The sequence below is a fragment of the Bombina bombina genome, chromosome 1, assembly GCF_027579735.1.
Source record: "Bombina bombina isolate aBomBom1 chromosome 1, aBomBom1.pri, whole genome shotgun sequence".
NCBI classification, from domain to species: Eukaryota; Metazoa; Chordata; class Amphibia; order Anura; family Bombinatoridae; genus Bombina; species Bombina bombina.
The window spans coordinates 444,571,948-444,585,232 of record NC_069499.1 but is presented as its reverse complement, the minus strand read 5'-3'; the positions used below and the strand labels follow the sequence as shown (position 1 = coordinate 444,585,232).

The window sequence follows — 13,285 nt, the reverse complement described above, 5'->3', positions numbered from 1 at the left end:
TATGATTGTATTCATGTTTCTATGTCACTGCATGTTTGGTATTACACAACGGTCAACAGAGGGAAAAACTTAAAATGTAAAATAAAGAGAGATAAATAGAAAAAAAGGCTGAAGAAGAAAGAAAAAAATTAGCTATCATGAAGTGAGATCATAAGTGGAAAATAATCTAAAAAGCAGCACTAAGAGAAAATGGTTGTAAATACTAGGGGAGTGCATTCAGGTCCTTTGTTAGGATGATAATACGGAAGAAGGTGGCTGCTCGTGGGATTTGGCTCTTTTTGGAGCAGCATTTATCCTTGTGAAAGTTCAACACACTAGGATCTGTGCAAATACAGATCCTAGTATGTTGAACTTTCACAAAAATATCTCACAAACTGCCACCACCTTCTGAATTCGGATCCTAACAAAGGATTCGAATGCATACCCCTAGTGAATATTGTAAACCAAGCTAATACAAAGTACAGAAACATCAATATATACACAATGCATAAAAAGGGTTAACCAATCACAAGCAAGTAGGAGGGGACATAAGCAGTTCTAGGGACTTCAACAACTGCAGTCAAACCAGCCGATAAAGGCGGAGCCGTGGTCGTTATGGACACCGAAAATTATAAAGCAGAGGTCAAACGACAATTAAATGACAGAGATATATGAGAAATTTTATACTAATCCCACTCATTTCATACGTAAAAATTTAAAAATAATTTTAGACCTCAGCCTTTGACACAATATCAGTAAAAAGTTGTGTGATTTTTTATTACCCCGCCATCCAGTGGTCCCCCAATTCTATGTGGTCCCTATGGTTCACAAGGACCTAAAAAATCTGCCTGAACGACCTATTGTAGCCGGTATCGGGTCTATGGACAAAATCTTATCCACATTTGTCAAACAAGGGAAGTCTTAAATCAAGTACACTATGCACTTCATTACACAGTATTAACCAACATGACAATATAAGTGGTGATGATTTGCTATCAACATGGGATGTCACCTATCTGTGCACTGTCATGCCACATTCTGTGGGATTAGCTAGTGTGCAGGTGTTGACATCAAGTAAACAGTACGATATTCATCTTGAATTTTTGGTGCAGCTTTTGGATATGGTATTATGTATTAATTTCTTCATCTCCGAGAATGTTTTACATGCAGAAAACTGGCACTGCAATGGGTTCGAATGTGGCCCCATCATATGCCTATTTTGTTATGGACACCATTGAGGAAAAGTATGTAAACATACATCCTTTATATCAGCAAAGAAAATCTAAAGAGAAAATGGTTGTTAATAATTTATCCAGTGATAAATTACAAAAACATGGTTGAAATTAAAATGGAAGTCCCATTTTTCAAATGTAGCGTTAAAAGTGACCATCATAGGATTGCATTTCTTGATACCATGGTGCTTAAACACAACAGAGTCCAAGAAAAAGATTTATTTTTAAAGTCTACTGACCATAAAAGATTGTTAAATAGGAATAGTTTTCATTCACCTAGAGTTTCTCACAGTGTTCCAAAATCACATTTAATGTGAGTGAATAGAATTGTTACTGATCCTGAAATTAAACGGCCCCAGTAAATGAAAGATAAATTTGACAGGAGTTGCAAGATAATAAAAACGAGTTAAATAGTGCCACTGTTAGGATTAAAGGATCTGATCCTGTCAGAATATTTTTTGTAAATACCTACAATACTATGAGTAAGAAGATTTTTGGAATAATTTAAATAAATTGGCATTTACTTCAGGACGGATGCCCTGAAATTGAGGAATTCAAAGAGGTCCATATGTAGATGCTTATCGGAAGTGGAACCCTATAAAGTAAACTATTGGTTAATGCCAACTCACATGAATTTAAGTTGAAAATAATGTAAATGCCAGGCTCTTTCTATCTGTGATCTTTCAACTAACAAAAATCCAGAGGGGAAAAAAAAAATTATGAACATTTAAAAAATTAAAATTATGGGGGCGGAGTTTGCCTACAACTGAGATGGACGTGTTTCTCTAGTGCTCTGCACTCCAGTCCGGGGAGAAACGCCATCACCCGCTCAAAACACCTCAAATGGAGACACAAAAGCGACAGCCGACATCAGGAATATGTGGGGCATCAAACGATACCACTTAAGTACCTCACACTTCTAAATGTCAAGCCTTATTTCGAGCACAAGGTCCCGGTGACGGCCGCCATCTTCCCTCTCACTACCGGAGCTGCGCCACAGCACCAGCGTAACCTCACACCAGCTATGCAAAGCTGATGAGGTGCAATACCGGACTAGGCCCCAGAGCTCCACCACACCCGGAGCGTGAGTATATGCCTGATTACGGCTCCACACCCAGCAAAACCACAGCACCTTGACTGTTAGTGAGGGGATATACCGCACACTAAACAGCAGGCCAGGAGGTCTCTAAAACGGCCCTCTTAACTTTAACTTCACACCGGCTCCCACACAGCCAAACTAAACCGCTTAGCTACAAACGATCTCCCAAGGGAATCTGCACAAATATAAACCCCCTGGTAAACACAGTCTAGAAAACTGGGAACTTCTCATACAAGGGTTTAGAAGCCTAATACATGGCGATTTCCCACATGGCAGCTCCTATTCATGCTCATACTACAGAGGTCTAAGTTAATACAACACCCCCTCCAGCATCTTTCAAAATTTCTTTTATTCACCTAACAGCACAGAATAAACTATGTGGGGACTTTTATTTAGACTGTCAGCTCTGGAAAGTTTTATTTGATTGTCTCAGTGTATTTGGTTCTGTGTATTTTATCCAACATGTTGGCTCATATATAACTCCTACCTGCCATCTTGTGGCCTAAAGTGAAGCAACACACTGAAGATTTGCTCCTCTCTGCACTTTCTCATTTCTAATACAAGTTGACCACCTAGTGGTCCAAAGACGTCAATAAAGATTAAGAACATCATACTTCTCAGCAATCTCTCATTTCTAATACAAGTCTGACTCCTGGTGGTTACTGATATTATTACACTGGACTGTACTCAATACACAACTTAAACTTAAGAGAAGTAAGATACTACAACTAACCTACAAGAAGCACTATTACATCTTCTTTAATTTAACTCTTCCAGAACAACTCACTTAAGAAAAACAGTATGACATCAAAGAGATTGAATAAATCGGAGAAGATAGGAGGAGGGAAAAACTCTCAAGTAACCTCTTACTTTAAGCAGACGCAGAATGACAACCCAGCTGAACTCACCCCCGAGTTTAGGGTATCAGAGGAGGCTGCTTCTACAGAGTCTAACATTTCAGAAGATAACACACCTCTAACTAGAGCTGATCTCCACCTACTAGTATCAAAACAAGATATCACTAACAGCTTCGACAAACTGTGGGCTAAGATGGATGCCATGCACACCTCTATGAATGAGAGCCTAAACGAGATCAAAAAGGATATGACAGACCTGGGGGCAAGGGTCGACTCCTTAGAGGAAAACAACGACAACATTATAGAAGATGTAGAAATGGCAGTCCAACAGACATCCCAACAACAACAGATCGTTACAGAACTACTAGACAAGTTGGAGGATATGGAGAACAGAAGCAGACGCTGCAACATTCGCCTTAAAGGCATTCCGGAGTCAGTAACATCGGCAGACCTCCCCTCATACCTCCACCAACTATTCTGTGCAATCACAAAAATAGATGCTTCCACGGAAATTGAAATTGAAAGAGCCCACAGGGCACTCAAACCCAAGCCCAAAGCAGATCTCCCTCCTAGAGATGTCATTGTAGCCTTCCTAAGATTTCCAGAAAAAGATAAGATCCTCAGAGAAGCAGCAAAACAACCTACCTTTAAATTCAGAGGTAATGTGGTACACTTCTACCAGGATCTTAGTAACAGAACTTTACAAAGAAGAGGTGCCCTAAGACCCCTAACAACTCTCCTACGGAAAAATCAAATCCAATACAGATGGGGATACCCCTTTGCTCTCCACATATCAAAGGACAATAAATTACTGACAATAAAGGATGCTGAGGGGATCCCAGATATATGTGAAGCGCTGGATCTGGCGCTACCTCCCACTCAAGACCCTACATCATCCACAGACATACCAAAACCGCAGAGGATACCCATGAAGTCACAAAGGTCTCAATGGACTAGAAATCCCACAAAGAAACCTAAAAACAACTGATACACTGTTCTGTATCCCTCAGGCACTAACTCTTTTTCAGCCTTCCCGGGTCTCTCTGGTTAGAGAGACATGAGAGCTGACTTTACAGACTTACCATTTATAACCAGTTTCTACCTCATATCTACAAGGTCATGGAGTCAGAAAACTGGCTGGGGTTTTTGGTTGGGTATTTGTTAGGTATAGCAAATCCAGTTTAATTTTTGTTAAGGTTACAAAAGGTTTACAAAATTGCCACAGGGTGGCCAGAAGTTATTAATGTCTTCACAAATAACATTAAGTTCTTTAGAAAACCTCCTCTAATGAATATTGCCTTAAGCAACAAAAGGGTAGATAGGTGATGTCTCCTCGGACTCAAGGTCCCCTTAGAAACGAAAAAATTTTTTTCAATGTTTAGACAAGTTATAGTTTTTTTGTTATTTATTCAAGGTTCAATAATGAAGGCTGAGAATGTAATATACAATATGCTTAACCTGATGTATTTTTTCTTTTTCTTCTTCCTTTCTCTTTACCTTTCTCTCTCTACCTCGTCTCCCCTCTCCGCAATCCCACTCCCAGAAACACCACAGATATTCCGCACATGCAGAAGTAGAGCTGCTACTCACGTGGGAAACCTGGATTCACCAACTACAGACAGGTCTCACATTTGGGGTCAGGTAACCAAAATTACACCAATACATACTGAATCTAAGACACCACCCAAAAACACAGATGGCTAGTACCAACATCACGTTAGTCTCACACAATGTGAGAGGCCTTAACTCAGATACTAAAAGGAGGAAGGCTATGTCACAATACAAACACATAGGGGCAAATGTTATATTCCTACAAGAAACCCATTTCATGACCTCCCAAATACCGAAATACTGGGAGAGACAATTCCCTTTGCACTACCACTCGACGGTCAATCAGAAAAAAAGAGGGGTATCTATACTTCCCTAAATTTTAGACATACTGACTCCATCACAGACAAAGAAGGGAGATTCCTTATAATCAAGGGCACAATAAATGAAACAGAAATAATTTTTTGCAATGTCTACGCCCCAAATGAGCGACAGGAACAGTTTTTCACTAACCTATCCTACCTTCTAACTAGCTGGAACACAACCAGAATTATACTGGCAGGTGACTTTAATGTACCTCTATATACGCAAACACAAGCTCCAAACACCCCCTGCACTGCGACACAGCATAGAATGAATAAAAAGGCTCTATCAATCCTCAACACGATGGCAGGACACAACCTTCTGGACACATGGCAGACATTATACGGCATTACAGCTGAACACACATTTTACTCCTCAGCACACCGTAAATATTTCCGTTTAGACTATATATTTGCTAGCCAGATCCTAACAGCAAACATTATATCTTCCTCTATTCAGCCATGTGTTTGGTCCGATCACTCAATAGTTTCACTAAAATTATCAGGAATTCTCCTACACAACAATACTAAAAGTTGGTCATTTGACCCTTTATCTTTAAAATATCCAAACCATAAAGAGACGATCCTTAAACACATGGAGGAATACTGGACACTTAACACAAATTCAGTAGATAACCCTATACAGGTGTGGGCGGCCCACAAAGCGGTCATGAGGGGTCTGTTGATCCAAATGAAGTCACAGGCTAAACGTAAATCGAAAACTATCTTCGACACACTCCAACGAGACATAGCTAGTCTAGAGAAACGCCACAAGGTCTCTGGCTCACCTAAACTTTATAAAACACTATTAGAAAAACGACAAGCACTCGACAAGCTGCTTTCTGACCAATCATCCAGGGCGGGGTTGAGGCTTCAATCCAAATACTTTCTCTATGCTAATAAACCAGACAAATTCATGGCATATAAAATCAGAAACAGAACTAGAGACATGTCAATCCCATCTTTATATAATACCCAAGGGGTCCTCACTTCAAACCCTAAGGACATAGTGGCCTCGTTTGCAGCCTACTATAGTTCCCTGTATGATGGTCAGAAGGTAACCAAATCAGTTCCCACTCGGAACTCCCTTGACACTTTCCTAGAGGAAGCGACTCTACTCAAGATAACTGAACAAGACTTATACTCCCTGAACGCGGATATAACGGATAGAGAGGTCCTAGGGGTACTTAAAGATTTAAAACCAGGCAAGGCAGCAGGCCCCGACGGGTTCCCAGGAGATTATTACAAACAGTTCAAACCTACCCTCACCAAACATATTGTTCAATTCTGTAATTCTATTCTAAAAGGTCAAGAAATCCCTTCTGAACTGTTAAATGCCAAAATTATAGTAATCCCGAAACCAGGCAAAGATAAATTGAGATGTCAAAACTACAGACCAATATCCCTCATAAATCAAGACCTCAAAATCTTCACCAAAATCTTAGCCAACAGACTCAAACTCCTACTTCCCAAATTAATCCACCCAGATCAAGTGGGCTTCATTCAACATAGAGAGGCACCAGACAATGTTAGGAGAATGGTATCCCTGATTGATTATATACAGGAAACAAAAACGCCTTCTCTGCTCCTATCCCTGGACGCAGAGAAGGCGTTTGACAGGGTCGATTGGACCTATATGCAGGCAGTGCTAACTAAAGTAGGCATTTCGGGAGAATTTATGAGCGCTATACAAAATATATACTCCACCCCTTCAGCAAGCGTGAGAGCAATGGGTCACCAGTCCGAAAGCTTTCCTGTCCTCAATGGGACCCGCCAGGGATGTCCTCTGTCCCCATTGCTATTCGCATTATGTATAGAACCCCTGGCCCAACAGATTAGACGTTCCCCTGACATAACTGGCATTAGAATTAAGCAGACGGAATATAAACTTACGCTCTTTGCTGACGATGTCCTCCTCTCCCTGACGAGACCAATGATAACACTACCGAACCTCTACCAAACCCTTAATTCCTTCTCCTCTATATCAGGCTATAAAATCAACCTAGAAAAATGCGTAGCATTACCCATACACCTCCCGAGCCACACCAAAAAGCTCATAGAGGCTAATTTTGAGTTTAAATGGGCCAAACACTCTCTTAGATACCTGGGGATTAATCTGACTACAAGCTCCAAAACACTATATAAGGAAAATTTCCCCTCAGTATATAAATCTATTAAACAAGACTTAATTAAATGGAGCAAATTATGATTCTCATGGTATGGTAGACTGTCGGCAATCAAAATGATGGTATTACCAAGGATCCTATACTTATTCCGCACCCTACCAATTAGAATACCAGCCCCAGACCTAGAGGATCTTCAAAGACACATAATTAGCTTCATTAGAGGTAACAAAAAAGCTAGGATACCTTTGTCAGTCCTTTCTAGAAATAGACAATTGGGGGGGGTAGGAGCACCCAACTTCAAACATTATTATCAGGCAGCGAGACTCGCGCAGACAGCTCTCTTAAATGACCCTGAAGGAGACATTGTTTGGACGCAGCTAGAAACAGACATTGTAGGACTTACCCCACGCGACATGATTCTCTGGGACCCTAAGCGATGCTTTAGTAGGAAACAACACGATCACCCAATAATAGACTTCACGATTCAGCAATGGTCTAGGTTGACCACCTCTTTGAAACTCCTCCCCACTCACTCCACCAAAGCCACACTCACAAGTCAAGTTAGGCAAGAATTGGTCACCACCATCAAAAAATGGGAAAACAGGGGTCTCTATAGGATAGCCGATATTATAGAGGGAGGCAAACTGTTGAGTTATACACAATTACAAGAAAAGCTACAACCAATCAAATTAGAATGGTTCCTATACTTACAACTAACCTCCACAATTCATCCCCTCCTACCTCTTATAACTAAAAATGTGCCCTCCACACTAGAAAACATCTGCAGCACCTCATCCAGACCCAAGAACACCATTTCAAAGCTTTATCAAGCGATTCAGCTGGCATCAGACAACTCTAAAACTCCTCTACAAATTAAATGGGAAAAGGATACTAACAAAGAATTTGAGATTCAGGAGTGGTGCACAACTCTTTCCAGTGCAGGGAGAGGATTACTAAGCGCAGATATGTGGGAAAACTGCATTAAAACTAACTTCCGATGGTATCTAACACCATTGATAACCTCACACTCTGCTAAAGATAAATCTAGACTATGCTACAGAGGCTGCGGGGAGATGGGGGACTATAGACACATGTGGTGGGACTGCACTTACTCACATGGGATTGGGAACCGACTATCTAGATTCTTAAGTACACTCCTAGACAGTCCAATTAGACTGACTATGGAGCAAGCTTTGCTCCATGTCAGACGTCCAGAATTTAACAAATACATTAATCTGTTTATCAGAATTACTTGTACAGCTACAAGGATCTGCATAGCCCATCACTGGAGGGAAGGTGCTCCCTCCTGGGAAGAAATTCAACTTAAATAAAATTAAATTTTATTACAATATGTCAGAGCAGGCAGCTTTCCTTCTAAACTCCCAAGAGACGTTCCAGAAAGTATGGTATTACTGGATACTAAAAAATATGTCCTAACCCACTAGCTCATTATGACAGAACTCCCCATACAGATAGAATTACTCTCTAGATGATCTGGTCCCCTAAGCAGGATGGTCACAACAAAGCCCGCCAGGGGACAAAATAACCCTACTTACAATAAAGGTCTTCTGTATCTACACAAATTGGAGCGGAAAGGCCAGGAGATATTCCCTTACCCACACCCCACCTTTCTCTATCCCCCTGTCTCACTCTATTCTTCCTTTACTCTCTAACGCCTTATTTCACTATCCTTGGTAACAGGTAATAGAAAGGGGCTCATAGTGTCCAAAATAACGCAATCTAATTTTCCACTAGATTTAAACAAGAGATTTCTTGTCATAGGACTATTGGTCCATAATGTATGCTACCACCTCAATATTTCTTGTTAAATTGGCCCTATCGGTTTAGATGTAGTAATTGAAAGCCACATGGTTATGTCTATTGCATTATCTCAACTACTATGTAACATAAAAAAAACCAAGATTTCTGTTTTTATGATCTGTATTTTTAATTTATATGTATTTCTTTTTTTTCTGTTATTTTACTTTTCACGACAAAAATTAATAAAGAATACTTTATCATAAAAAATTAAAATTATGCTTACCTTATTAAAAATAAATAAAAATCATGGTGTCGAGTATCCACAATCCATTACTCCGTGAGATTATCCTTCCCTACCAAACCTAAGAGCTCTATAAAACCCCTCCCACCTAACAGGTATCTCAGTCTAATGTATAGCCAAGCAAAATGAGGTCGTAAAAAAGCAATAAGTGCAATAAAAAGTGCAGGGAAATGTGCTTAAGGAAAAGGGGGAAAAAAGTGGTGTTTCGTGAACTCTCACCACCATGAAAGAAAGAAATGTATCAGGTAAGAATAAATTATGTTTTCATTCATACAGGTGGTGAGAGTTCATGATCCATTAAACCTGGGAACTAATACCCAAGCTGTGGAGTCGATGAGTAATGATACGGATAAACAAAATCCAAAACCCCAAAGTGCTTTTTTCTTTCTTTTTTTTTTGCAGCTGAAATTTAAGCAATCAGGCAAAAATAAATCAAGCCAAGACAAGTACCTGAAAAACCTTCCTACCAAAGGCTGTCTCAGAAAAATCAAAAACATAAAAATGGTAGAATTTAGTATGCAAAGACCACCAAATAGCTGCCTTGCAACTTTGGTCAACTATAGCCTCATTCTTAAAAGCCCAAGAAATGGCAAATGACCTAGAAGAATAAGCAGTAATCCATTTAGGTGGAGGCTGAACTGCCTCCAAGTAAGCCTTATAAATCAAAAGTTTAAACCAAGAGGCCAAAGAAACAGAAACTTTATGTCCTTACCTAGAACCACAAAAGTAAACAAACAAACTAGAAGTTTGCCTGAAATCCTTAGTAGCATCAATGTAATACTTTAATGCTCTAAACATCCAAATTATACAAAGATCTTTCTGAAGCATTCTTGGGATTAGGACACAAAGAACAAACAACAATTTTCCTACTGATATTGTCTGAAGACACAACTTTAGGCAAGAAATCAAACTTAGTCCTTAAGACGGCCTTATCCTGATAAAAGATAAGATAAGGAGGGTTACAAGATAGAGCAGACAATTTGGAAACTCTGGAAGAAGAGAAAGTCAAAATGAAAAAAACCTTCCAAGAAAGAAGCTCAATATCCACTCTATGCATAGGCTCAAAAGGAGGTGCCTGCAAAACCTTTAACGCCAAGTTAAGGCTTCAGGGAAGAGAAATTGGCTTGATCACAGGCTTAATTTGTGCCAAAGCATTAATTAACCATGAATGTCAGAAAGATTAGCATTCTTCCTATGAAACAAAACTTAAAGAGCAGAAATCTGACCTTTCAAAGAGCTGTCAGATAGGCCCTTATTTAAACCACCCTGTAAAAAAAAGCTTTGATCTATAAACAAAGCAATAAAAGCTTTCCAGATATTATGATGAAACCTTCTAGTCACAGGTTTACTAGCCTGGATTAGAGTTCCAATCACAGAATCTGAGAAACCCCTATGCTTAAGAACTAACCGTTCAATCTCCATACCATCAAGTTTAGCGCTTTGAGATCCGGATGGAAAAAACGGACCTTGAAACAGAAGAAGTTCTGGACGCAGAGGAAGTGGTCAAGGTGGGAAACTAGACATCTGAACCAGATCTGCATACCAGATCCTGCGAGGTCAAGCTGGAGCAATAAGGATTACCGACAATTTCTCTAGCCTTATCTTGGAAATCACTTTGGGAACAAGTAGCAGAGGAGAAAACAGATAAGCAAGCTGAAATAACAAATGACCTACTAGAGCATCCATTAACTCTTACCTGGGAAGTTTGTTGTTCAAACAAGAAGCCATCAGATCTATTATCTGGGAGACCCCAAAGATCCACATCCTGGTGAAGAGACCATTCCCCTGGATGCAGAGACTGACGCCTGAGAAAATGAACTGCAGAGACTAGACAGAAATTGACTTATGCCCATAAAAGAATTCAAGATATTTGCTTCATGGCTAGGGAACTGTGAGTAACACCCCCCCCCCCATGATCTTCATAAGCCACCGCCACCTCTGAAAGAAGAGATCAGATTCCCTTTTTAACAGAGGCCAAGACTGAAGGGCCCTGAAAATAGCACAGAACATTTATTGGCAACCTCACCTCCTGAGGGGCTCAATCCCCTTATGCTCTCAGAGACCCCCAAACAGCTCCCCATCCTGAAAGACTTGCATCTGTAGTGATCACAGTCCAGGTAGGAAGAGCAAAAGAAGACCCATTAATAATGAACTCATGATCTAGCCACCAAGTCAGAGACTGAATTGTTTTGTGATAAAGAAAAATCTATAAAACAAAATTTATGCTTACCTGATAAATTTATTTCCGGACATTGAGAGTCCACAATGTCATTCCAATTACTAGAAGGATATTCAACTCCTGGCAGGGAGGAGGCGGCAAAGAGGACCCCAGCAAAGCTGTTAAGTGAGGACACGGAATGAACAGGGAGGGAGAAGAAGGCAGGAGGAGCAAAAAAGAAGGCACCACCGCTTGAAGAACCTTTCTCCCAAAAGAGGCCTCAGCTGAGGCAAAAGTATCAAATTTGAAGAACTTGGAAAAAGTATGCAAGAGGACCATGTTACCACCTTGAAAATCTGTTCCACAGAAGCTTCATTCTTGAAAACTCAAAATGAGGAGATAGCCCTAGTGGAATAATCCGCAATTCTCTCAGGAGGCTGCTGTCCAGCAGTCTCACAAGCCAAACGAATCAAACTTCTCAACCAGAGAGACAGAGAAGTAGCCATCTGACCCTTATGCTTTCAAGAGAAAACAACAGGGGTAGAAGAAAGCTGAAAATCTTTAGTAGATGAAAGTAAACTTAAGAGCGAGCACAACATCCAAGTTATGCAAAAGACGTTCCTAGGACAAAAATGAGGAACAACAATTTCCTGATTAAAGTTTCAATCCAATACTACCTTAGGGAGAAACCTTAAATTAGCACAAAGGACGGCCTTATCTGCATGAAAGATAAGGTACAGGGAATCACACTGCAGAGCTGAAAACTCAGAACTCTGCGAGCGGAAGAAATAGCAAGGAGAAACAAAACCTTCCAAGATAACACTCATATCAACAACATGCATTGGCTCAAGCGGAGCCTGTTGCAAAACTTTAGAAACTAGGTTAAAGCTCCAATGAGGAGCAACAGGATTAAACACAGGCCCGAGTCTGACTGGGGGCTGAACAAAAACTTGAACATCTGGTAAAGCCGCCAGACGTTTGTGCAAAAGAATAGACAAAGCAGAAATCTGACCCTTCAGAGTACTGATAAACCTTTCACCAGGCCATTCTGAGGAAAAGATAAAATTCGGAGAATCCTCACCCGGCTCCAGGAGAAACCCTTAGATTCACACCAATAACGGTATTAACACCATACCTTATGGTAAACCCTGTGAGTAACAGGTTTGCTAACCTGAAGCATAGAATCAAAGACCGCCTCAGAAAAACCATGTCTAGACAGGACTAGTCGTGCAATCTCCAAGCAGTCAGCTTCAGAGAATCTAGAGCTGGATGGAGGAAAGGACCCTGAGTCCTTCCCCAGAGGTAGCCTCCAAGGTGGAAGAGATGACAACTTCACCAGATCCGTAAACCAGATCCTGCGAGTCCAGGCAAGAGCTAAAAGAATCACTGACACTCTCTCCTGTTTGATACGAGCAACGACTCAAGGAAAGAGAGCAAATGCAGGGAAAAAGGAATGCTATACCAAAAAAGTCCAAAGTACCGCCCGAGCATCTACCAGAATGGCCTGAGGATCTCTTGACCCTGACCCGGACCTTGGAAGCTTGGCATTTTGACGAAATGTCTTCAGATCCAAATTCCCGGAACCCCCCACCTAAAGGCTATCCTTTAGAACACTTCCAGATAGAGAGCCCAACTCCCCGGGAAAGTCTGTCTGCTTAGAAAATCAGCATTCCAAATGTCCACACCTGGATAGTAGATGGCAGATAGGAAACAATTGTGAGCTTCCGCCCACTGTAGAATGCGAGTCACCTCCTTCATGGCTGAAGAACTCTGAGTTCCTCTCTGGGGGTTGATGAAGCCACGGAGGTGAAAGATGTCTGACTGGAATCTAACAAACCGGACTAAAGATAACGGAGGTCAAG

At 40.7% G+C, this 13,285-nt stretch overlaps 1 protein-coding gene across 1 annotated transcript in view; it reads right to left on the bottom strand.

Moving 5' to 3' along the window:
- Positions 1 to 13,285, bottom strand: part of UBR3 (ubiquitin protein ligase E3 component n-recognin 3) — a 1,090,259-nt gene that overhangs the window by 924,725 nt on the left and 152,249 nt on the right.